Source organism: Carica papaya, chromosome 5 (assembly GCF_054855325.1).
Source record: "Carica papaya isolate Zhongbai chromosome 5, ASM5485532v1, whole genome shotgun sequence".
Classification (NCBI taxonomy): Eukaryota; Viridiplantae; Streptophyta; class Magnoliopsida; order Brassicales; family Caricaceae; genus Carica; species Carica papaya.
The window spans coordinates 18774930-18785882 of NC_142313.1; the positions used below are offsets into that span (position 1 = coordinate 18774930).

The following is a 10953-nucleotide window of genomic DNA, read 5'->3' on the forward strand; positions in this document are numbered from 1 at the left end:
TAACCCTTACTAATAAACAATCACGAAAATGTTCTTAGAGTTTAGTTTACCAGTAGTTTTAGAAACTAGAAAGACCAAATTCTAATCAAAGAACTCAACAACAAGGTTTATTTAAGTCAGATTATGTATCCTTTTAGTATGAAATTAACTTACCACTAATATCAAGATAACGTGAATAATTATGGACTCAAAAATCTTGAATGGCAATATGCTATCATGCTATATACGCAACAAGCCCTCTTGAACAGATAATAGATAATAATAGTTGTATGGCAGCAGGATAAACAATACTGAAGTTTAAATAAGAATAAAAACAAAATAATTTGATCTCACAATATTGGAGCTAAAACTCCAATTAAATCTCTAACTAGAATAGCAAGGTTTAGCCACTCATGTTGAGCTTGATACACCAAAAGTTATTTATAGTATTTTTACACAAAGAAAAAAAATCTGAAAAACCTAAGGTTGTTGCAGTGCTCTACGGTTCCCCTTCTTTTCCTTTGTTTTTCCTATTTAAAGGTCGAAAGGATCTATTTTGCCAAGATTGGGTTTCACATGAGCATCTCGGCTTCTTTCATGCTTTCCAAGATAATCTTCTCCTTAATCCTGGATTTCCCACCTCCCAGATGTGTCAAGATATCTCTTTTAAATTTTGAGATGCGCCAATTTTTAAATCTGTAGTTGCTAGAGTCTAAGCCTTGGCCAAGGCTTATCTGCTTGCGAGTTGGTAATTCCTTCGTCTGTCTAGTTGTTAGCCTTGCTTGAGGGTTATCTGTGTTTTGATCGGTGCTTGTCAATTGTTTCTAGACCATAAGCCTTGCCTGAGACTTACATGCGCATTAGCTAGTGCTTCTCCTACTGTGAGAATGTAAGCCTTGTCCGAGGCTCGCAGTCAGGGACCTGTTGCCTTTGCTAGGATATAAGCCTTGCCCGAGGCTTATACTAGAATTGATGACCGTTTCTGCATAAGATCTGCTTTTGTGAGACTTCTTTCTGAAATTAAATTTTGTCATCTTTCCTGCATCAAAATAGATAAAATCACTCAGATTAGGTTATAAGCAGTTCAATTACGCACTCAAAATAATCAATAAAGATGTTGTTTATGCGTGTTATCACACTCCCCCCACACTTATATTTTGCTTACCCTCAAACACTCTACGATATTGTTCCATAATTCTCAACCTTTCACCTGTAACCCAACTATCCCTAGCCATACCCTCACAATTTGCATGTTACATCTCAATCTTTAAAATTGGAAAAACAGTCACTATGTAGTATTTCTAGGCTTGAGTCTCATGGAATCACACTAATGAATAACTACTCTGAATAGTTTTTGAGCATAAAATAGAAAAGTTCTGCAGGTTTTTAAACATATTTTTATCTTGAGAAAAACAACCAATAACTAGTGCAAAATCCAGAACAAACCTTCCTAGACATAAAATTTTCATGCAAATGGGTTCATGTTAGAACAAAAGATTTATTAGGGATTATTTCCCGGGTACCTTTATTGTTTGCTTGAATTGTCACAACTTTTTTGACGCAAGGGCAAACATTTATGATGAATGCATCCGGTTACTCAGTTGGTCACAAATTCAAGTGATTACTAGCGCTACTTATAGTCATATGGATATATTAAAATGTTACTAACTTTTTGATGCAAAGGCAAACATTTGTGATGAATACACCTGGTTACTCAGTTGATCACGATTTCAAGAGACTAGAAGAGTAGATTATTATTTGTGCTCTCTTTCTTTTTTTTTTTTTTTCAAATGAACCATAAAATTCTAGACACACAAATCATGACAAGTTGTAATAGAGTTTTCCTAAGAATTGACATTCACTTCAAGACAAGAAAATCAATTAAATGCGACCCCTAAACAAGTTATGTTAAGACACATTACCAAGGAAGCTTCTTCATAGTGTGAAAAGATGAAAAACAAGCCAGAAATTCTAGAAGGTTACTGAAAATGTAATTTAATTCTTGAAATATCATAGTTGAATTATCTTGGAAATAACTATGGCAGTAGTGAAAAAGGTGGGTTAAAAACTATCGAAAGTGCATCTGTGTGCGCCTTGGACAAGGCTAAGATTATATGTCTACCAACAGAATCAAAATAGAAACCTAAAAATGCAGCATGTCCCTCCTCCACACTTAAATGGCACATTGTCCCTAATGCGATGCAAAAAGGATGAATAAAATAAAAATATAGGAAAAAGAAAGGAGACGGAAACTTCCCCGGTATTATGGCTGGGAGGTGGGATACACTGGAGGTTTATCTGGTGCGGGGCCGAGGGGCGGCCTAACACTTCAACTTTGTCTACTAATTGGCAGGTTAGCTGTTCGAGGTTATGCAAGCACCTGTCAATCATCCGATTGTGCATCAAGATGTAGTCCATGAATTTCTCTCGGTTTGTAGTGGGGGTTCTGCCTTTGAGAATCAGTGGCAGTGGGTTCTGCTTGCTCTTTCTTTTTGCCATATATTCTCATGTTTCTGGGCTCGGGTGGTCCTGGGGGTGCAAAGTAGGATTTGTTATCTTTAAGTTCCAGCAGGCCCATGTCATCTAAGGAACGTAAATTTAGAGGAGTTTGTGGGCAGATAATGTGCAAGTCGGTTTCATCAATATCAAGGCCAGTGGTGAAGATGGCCAGTTGGGTGATGATTAAAGGTCGATTGAAAGAGATAACATTGGATAACTCTGATGCAAACCAAAAACCCAGGTTCACTCGTCTCCTGTGGACCATGCACCATAAAAAATAACAATTCGATTTTTGATAAAACACTTGGTGCGTCCCTCCGACCCGAGAAAGAATAGGCCAAGAACCTAGGAATGTATTTCATGCAGGGTTCGTGGAGGCATAGGTCTTTGGATTTGTTAAGGTCGTAGGTATCAGGTGGGTTGTCGCAGAACTCAGCATATAAAGTAACGGGGTCAAAGTCACCGCAGAACTCACAGTAGGGATGGTCACGCTCCCTTGTAGAAAAGCCTAAGACATCACTGAACTGGACAATTGATAGGTGAAAGCATTTGCCCATCAGACGGAAGGAAATCAGATTCGGTGTGTGGAGATTGAAACTTTGGGAGTTTATGAAAGTTAAAAGTGGTGTAGAACTTCCCAACCAATTCGACGTATGCGGGAACATTAACATCGAAATAGATTGACCAGCCGATATCATAGATCAATGTCAGGACACCTTTTAAGGTTTTTAAAGTAGGGGTCGTGAACACACTTACCAGGAAAAATTGGAAGTTGACGGATTTCCTCATACCTTTCTTTTTCCACATCATCCTTGAAAGCGAGATGATCGCGTAGTTTGGATTCAGCAGGTTGTGAATATGTGTGCCTTTTCTGACTCGTGCCCGCTTTCTAGTTCTATCGGCTTCTGGGCTTTCACCGGTTGGCTTTTCTGGAGGCTGTTGAGGGTTAGGTCGTGTGGTCGCTAGCTCGTTTCGGTTGTCAGAGTGTGGGAGCATCTGGGTCGAGAGTCAAGGACATCTATTACGAAGCTGCAGTTTAGTAGACTGGTCGTTCCAGAACCAGTTGCACTATGGGGTCGACTGTATTCCGTGCTTGGGATTCTGGAGCTATTAGTGGTGCTGGGGTTTATGATGGCGACTATTCGGCAAGTCACTTTGTGGGTCTGAGGACTCCGTGTTTTCTGGCAGATCTCTTTTGCCTCATTATTCTACTTTTGGGTGGTTAACAGGTAGGGCTTGTTCAGATCTAAAGGAAGAAGGGGGTTGAGGAGTTCGGGATGGGGAGGAGTTCCGGCTAGGCCAAGGCTTTGGTAGATATGAAAAAGAATTTATTCTTTTTCTGTTTTTGGTTTCTTTTTTTTCTTTTGCTAAGCCTTGGGCAAGAATCATAAAAATGTACGAGTTCGAACTGCCAACAATCATAAACCTTGGGCAAGGCTTATGTGAGTTCTTTTTGTTTAAGTTTTGTCCCCGCGTGTTGTTGCGCCATAAGTCTTGGGCAAGGCTAATGTAGCTGCCCGAAATCAACCCCCATACGTAGTTGCATCACAAGCCTTGGGCAAGGATTAGTAAATGTTTCCAAATTGGATCCCACGTAGTACCGGGGCATAAGCATTGGGCAAGACTTGCATCCAATTTGTGAAAAGACCATGAAGTTGTTGACCCTTGGGCAAGGCTTGAATTGTCGCCCTAAGCCTTGGGCAAGGGTCATGCGATCTTTATAGCCAAATAACCCAGTGGTCCTGTGCGCAATTTCTCCTTGGACATCCTGTAAACAATGAAGAAAAATTCCAGTTAGAGTGATCGAGGTTGAAACGTTAATAACAGAAAGTATAAAAATCAAGATACCATAAAAATATCAAAATAAATTTAAAAAAGAAAAAAAAAAAAAAAAAAAAAACAAAAAACCGAATGGTTGCCACTCATTAAGTGCCCTTGGTTACTGTTCTAGGCTGGACATTACCTTTTGCTGTCAGTTGCTATCGGAAGGGATGTCTAAAGTGAGTTCCTTAACTTGTTGTGCTGCAAATCCTTCACAGAAGGCCTTGAATCAATGTCCATTTACTTTGAAGGTTCTGTGTGCATCTAAGCTCTTGATCTCAATTGCATCGTGAGGGAATGTGTTTGTGACCATAAAAGGACCTAATCACCTAAAGCATTATTTGCCGGGAAACAACTTCATACAGGAATCATAAAGTAAGACCTTCTACCCAACACAAAATCGTTTTCTAGAGATCATCCGATCATGGAGGAATTTTGGTCTTTTCTTTATAAATTCGTGAATTTTCGTAAGCATCATTTCTTATCTCCTCCAGTTCTTGTAGCTGCAGCTTCCTGTGTTTCCCAGCCTCTATTAGCTTCATATTGCAGCTCTTGATTGCCAAATAGGCCCTGTGTTCCACCTCTACGAAGAAGTGACAAGCTTTGCCAAAAAACTAGGTGGTAAGGTGACATTCTGATGAGGGGTTTTGTAAGTTGTTCTATAGGCCCATAAAGCATCCTCCAGCCGTAAGCTCTAATCCTTTCTGTTGGGGTTGACTATTTTCTCTAATATAGACGTCACCTCTCTCTTGAAAACTTTCGCTTGACCACTGGTCTAGGCGGTGGAGGTATGATGGGGACATGGTACTTCTTAAAGAGGGTCTCCACACCTGATTATAAAATTACATTCCCCAGTTATTTATCATTGACCGAAGCACTCTGAACCTGACGAAGACATGAGTTTGGATAAAACTGACAACAGTTTTGGTATGGACGGTTCTGGTGGCCTCAACTTTTACCCACTTAGAGACATAATCTACTGCAAGCAAGATTTAGGAGTTGTCGATAGAAATGGTCCCATGAAGTATATCCCCCATACATCAAAGATCTCATAAACCAGAATGGTGTTAGCAGCATTTGGTCATTGCAGCCTAGATTCCTTGTCCGTTGACAATTTTCATATGTTTTGTAGTAGGTGTACACATCATGGAATAAGGAAGGTAAAAACAACCCGTATTCCAACACCTTGCGAGCTGTCTATTTAGAGTCGAAATGTCCTCCGCAAGTATGAGAGTGGCACACACACTCGGCGTATAATCCTGAACAATTATAGATTCAAGAATCTTGAATGACAATATGCTATCGTACTATATGCATAACAGGTCTTATTAAACAGATAACACATAACAATAGTTGTATGCGTAACAAGATAAACAAATACTAAAGTTTAAATAAAAATAAAAACAAAATAATTCGATCTCACAATCTTAGAGCTAAAATTCTAATTAAATCTCTAACTAAAAATAACAAGGTTTAGCCGCTCATATTGACCTTGATACACTAAAAGTTGTTTATAGTGTTTTTACAGAAAGAAGAAAAATTTAGAAAAACCTAAGTTTGTTGCAATCCTCGACAACTCCCCCTCTTTTCCTTTGTTCTTCCTATTAAAGGCCGAGAGGATATGTTTTGCCAAGATAGGGTTTCACACGAGCATCTCGGCTTCTTTTCTACTTTTCAAAATAATCTTCTCCTTAATCCTAGATTTTCCGCCTCCTGAATATGTCAAGATCTCTCTTTTAAATTTTGAGGTGTGCCGGTTTTCAAATCTGCAGTTGCCAGGATCTAAGCCTTGGCCATTGCTTATTTGTGTGCAAATTGGTACTTCTTCTAACTGTTTTATCATTAGCCTTGCCCGAAGGTTATCTGCGTCTTGATTGGTAAACATCCACTGTTGCTAGAACGCAAGCGTTACCCGAGGCTTATATGTGCATTGGTTAGTGCTTCTACTACCATGAAAATGTAAGCGTTGCCCAAGGCTTGTAGTGAGGGGCTTGTTGCCTTTACTAGAGTATATGCCTTGCTCGAGGCTAAGGCCCATGTATAAGCCTTGCGAGTGTGACCCAAGCCATAGAAAAGATCACGCCTTCGAGAGAAGGACTGAGGAGGTTAAGGCCCATGTCGGCCATGCTTACTGCCAAGCAACGGCCCAAGGAGGGCAAATGCATGGCCCACCCAAGCATTCCATGGTGGGCTCATGTTCAGGCCCATTTAAAGGAGCTCATGAGAACCGATCTGGAGGAGTTTGGACAAGGTAAGATGGCTTCTAGCTTCACTCCAAGGGGGTCGATTAAATGGGGCTCCAATAAGCCCGATCCAAGTGTTCATGGAGGGGACCAGGTCACAAGTAGCCTTTATGGCCCAAGAAAAAGTTGGGCCATGGCCTTTCGGCCAAAGGGGCCTTCAACTAGAGGAGTCATGTAGACAGAAGGCATTTTACACATGTGCGGGCTTGCATATGCACAGGACGGACAACCAGCCCATGCAGGAGACTTGTACACCTACTTGTGCGAACAGAGCAGCTTGCACGTGCAGGACGGTGTGTAGGAGACTCGTACACTGGATGTGCATGCATAGGATGGTACGCAAGAGAGCTGCACATGGGATGTGCACGTGACAGGCCGCATGCATGCTGCACTGCACATACAGGCAGAACACGCATGCGAGATTCCTAGCCTGGGCAAGTGAGGTGTGTAAACGAGAGAGAAGTTGCATCCTGTGAGGAGTCTTATTTATTTGTTTTCCATGTGTTTTTTATGGCTGATTTCTTCAAGAATCCTGCAGCAAATTGAAGACCATATGGAGAATTATAGCACATGGAGAAAGGGAGGAAATTATCTAGTTAATTGTTTTATTACTATTTAATTAGATATTTTAATGTTATATTTTATCCGTAGGATTAATTAATTATTATATTTGTATTAAGATTAGACTATATTATTATTTTATTTATTAATTTTAATCCCAGGATTAGGATAAAGTATTATATAGGAAGAATTTTAATTAATTTCAAGTTATTGTATTTGATTAGAAGTATTAAGGTGAGAGCCTATATAAAGGCCTCAGCATTAGGCTGTAAAACACACAATCGAAAATTTAGAATAAAGTTTCAGCTTTTGATGTGAACTAGTTTTCTCTAATTTGAGTATTCTTCAAATGTCTTCAAGATAGTGAGTTTTAGACCGCCTTGTTGAGTTAGAGAATTGAGATCGTTTTATCGAGTAAGTCTTGACATTTTTTTTTTATTTCTTAGTTATTTGAATAAGCTTTCAATACATTAACCGTGATTCCAATTGAAATGGTTGAATTTAGGCAATTAAGTTCTTTATTGATTAATATAATGGGTTCAAGATTGAAGTGTTTTTGATCCGTGGAGTCATTACACTCCACCTCGCGTCATTTGTATCAAAGTTTAGACATCTGATTGAGCCTACTATGTTATATTTCTTTACACTTTGTGTTTTTCATAATTAGCAACTGAACAGTTTGTTGCGAAGCCATTGTTCTGCATCCCACTTGATCCTATCCAGTTCATACTTTTAATTGGTAGTGTGTTTGTCAAACTAGTCAAGAAAAAAAAAGAGAAAATCAAACCAAAATCGATTGCACATCATAATGCAATTTGAGATCATTATTTTGTATTATTATTTGCATTCAGAGAAAAAGTAACTGCCTGACAAGTGTGGCAGTAACCTTCTATATTCAAAGGACAAGTTACTAAATTCAAGTAAGAGAGAAAAACCTTTATTTAAGCACAAGCACAAAAGATTAACCACCTTTAAAGGTGCACGAAAATAGTTTCTCTATATTTCAAATTACTACATTATTGAGTCTGCATTGCATCTTTTCACTCGTGCATGCTTATTTGAACTTCTAGAGTCTACTAGGATTTTTATAAATTATTCCTAACGTGCAGGACTCGATTTAAAGAGATTCCATTCCTGACGATCGACTCGACAAGTGAAGTTTGAGTGATGAGTAGCAAACACGAGTGACAATAAGTCAAGGATGGGTCTTGGAGCTGAAACATTAACTTAACTCCATACAAAGATGTGTTTCACTAAACCACGATATATACTAAATAACTTTCACCTTTTCTTAGCTTCTTTATTCTCACCAGGTTCTATAAGTGATGAAGAAGCAAATTTGAGAACAAATCTTTTTGAAGAAGGGGAGGATGACGTGATATCGGGAAGGGCCAACTTGCTTTTAGCAGACGAAGCTCGCGAAGTTCAAAATCCCCACCAGATTGACACCTGCGAGCACAAAACAACTCGGGCGAAAGACAAACCACAAGTTGTTTGCCATGCCGCGCGCACTTACACCCAACATGTCATGCACACCCGACCATGATAACTCACGCGAGGTACACGTGTCACCCAAGCCACAGAAAAGGCACTTCGAGAGGAGCACCATGAGGAGGTTAAGGCCCATGTCGACCATGTTTATTGCTAAGCAACAACCCAAATAGGGCAAGTGCTTGACCCACCCAAACATTCCATGGTGGGCTTTGGGTTCAAACCCATTTAGAAGAGCCCATGAGGACCTGGTCCGAAGAAGTTTGGACAAGATAAGGTGACTTCTAGCTTCACTCTAAGGGGGTCACCAAGTGGGCCTCCTACAAGCCTGATCTAAGTGTTCATGGAGGGAACAAGGCCACAAGTAGCCTTTACGACTCGAGAAGAAGTTGTCCCATGGCCTCTCGGGCAAAGGGACCTTTGGCCAAAGGAGGTCACGCAAGTAGAAGTCCTTGCGTCCATATGTGTGCCTACACATGCGTAGGACAGACAACCAACTCACGTAGGAGACCTGCACACTTGCTTGTGCAAACATAGCAGTTTGCACGCTCAGGGCGGTGCACAGTAGAACCTCACACGTGACGCATGCAAGCTAGGCTGCATGCATGCTGCACAACACATGCAGACAGAATGTGCAATGCAAGACTCCCAGCCCATGCAGGTAGGGCGTGCGAGTGGGGGAGAAGTTGCATCCCGCGAGGAGTCTTCTTCATTTGTTTTTCTATGCGTTATTTATGGTTGATTTCTTCAAGAATTCTATAGCAAATCGAAGACCATATGGAGAATTATAGCACATAGAGAAAGGGAGGAAATTATCTAGTTAAATATGTTATTATTATTTAATTAGTATTTTAATATTATATTTTATCCTTATGATTAATTAATTATTATGTCTGTATTAAGATTAGACTATATTATTATTTTATTAATTAATTTCAATCCTAAGATTAGGACAAAGTATTATCTAGGAAGAATCTTAATTAAGTTCAAATCTTTGTATTTGATTAGAAGTATTCAGATGAAAACTTATATAAAGGCCTAACTATTAGGCTATAAAATACATAATTGAGAATTTGGAACAAAGTTTCAATTTTTGTTGTGAAATAGCTTTTGCTAACTACAGTGTTCTTCAAGTTAGAAAGCTTCATACCGCCTTGTTGAGTCAGGAAATCGTGATCGACTTCTTGGTTAACCCGTGACATCTTTTCTTATTCTTTTTATTTTTTAGTTACCTGAATAAATTTTTAATATATTGATTGTAATTTTAGTAGGGAGAGTTGGATTTAAGTAATTAAGTTCTTGATTTTTGAATATAGTAGGTTCAATATTTTGGTCCATTAAGTCATCCTACTCTGCTCTGTGTCAAAAATGGTATGTATCATCAGTTTAGTATTAGTTATTCACCATAGTAAAATGAGGTGTCAGAAATGAAGAACATAAGAGTGATAAAGATGGTGAGATGCATGTTTGCTGAGAGTTTTCTTCCTAAATATTTTTGGACTGAAACAATTTATACTGCTGGCTACTTGATTAATAAACTTTTCATTAGATTTATTAAAGATATGACTTTAATTAAGGCATGGAGTGGATCAAAACCATGCACATGACACTTGAAAATTTTCGGTTCTGTATGTTACAAACACACTCTCTTAGTTAAAAGAAGTAAATTAGATGACAAGGCTGAAATTGATATTTTCTTGGGGTATGCAGCCCACACGAAGGGTTATAGAGTCTATAATGTGGCGATTAGGAAAGTTTTTGTGAGTAGGGATGTGTTTGATGATGAATTAGCATTCTAGAATTGTGATAAGAAACAAGTTGACGTAAATAAGCTCATACAAGATGCAGTTGTTGTAGCTTCAAGTTCTCGAAGTTTTGTGACTGAAAGTGTTTAACTTGATTTTGCAAAATTTTATGATCCAACTGCAAATACACCAACTACAAAGACCAAGTCATTAGCAGAGGTTTAAAAAATGTGAAATTTGACCATTATTGAACCAATAAACTATGAAGAGGGAAGTACAAAGAGGGGCAGCTTGTTATAGAGGAGGAGATTAATATGATCAATAAAAATGACACTTGACAGCTTGTACCAAGGCCTGAAAATGGGCATATTATTGGAGTCAAGTTGGTATATAGTATTTGATTTTAATTAACTTTGTGGGCTTATATGTGAGTTTATTGTGCATAAAAGACTATTAAATTTAATTGGACCCATTTAAGTGATCTGGTACGGTTAAAAATATTTTGGATTTTAATGCATCAAATTAAAGTGTGGGTTTTGTTTTATGTGCAGAGACTAAAAATGTAATTTCTGATTTTATGATGGATAAAATTGGAAATAACAAAAACTTAAGGA

At 38.7% G+C, this 10953-nt stretch overlaps 1 long non-coding RNA gene across 1 annotated transcript; it reads right to left on the reverse strand.

The window, feature by feature from the left end:
* Positions 1 to 281: 281 nt before the first annotated feature.
* LOC110810770 (uncharacterized) lies at positions 282 to 4817 on the reverse strand. Its single transcript, XR_015819155.1, has 2 exons — positions 3270 to 4817; positions 282 to 2508 (listed from the first exon to the last, which is right to left on the reverse strand). It is a non-coding gene; the product is annotated as an uncharacterized LOC110810770 (long non-coding RNA).
* Between the last annotated feature and the right edge of the window lie 6136 nt (positions 4818 to 10953).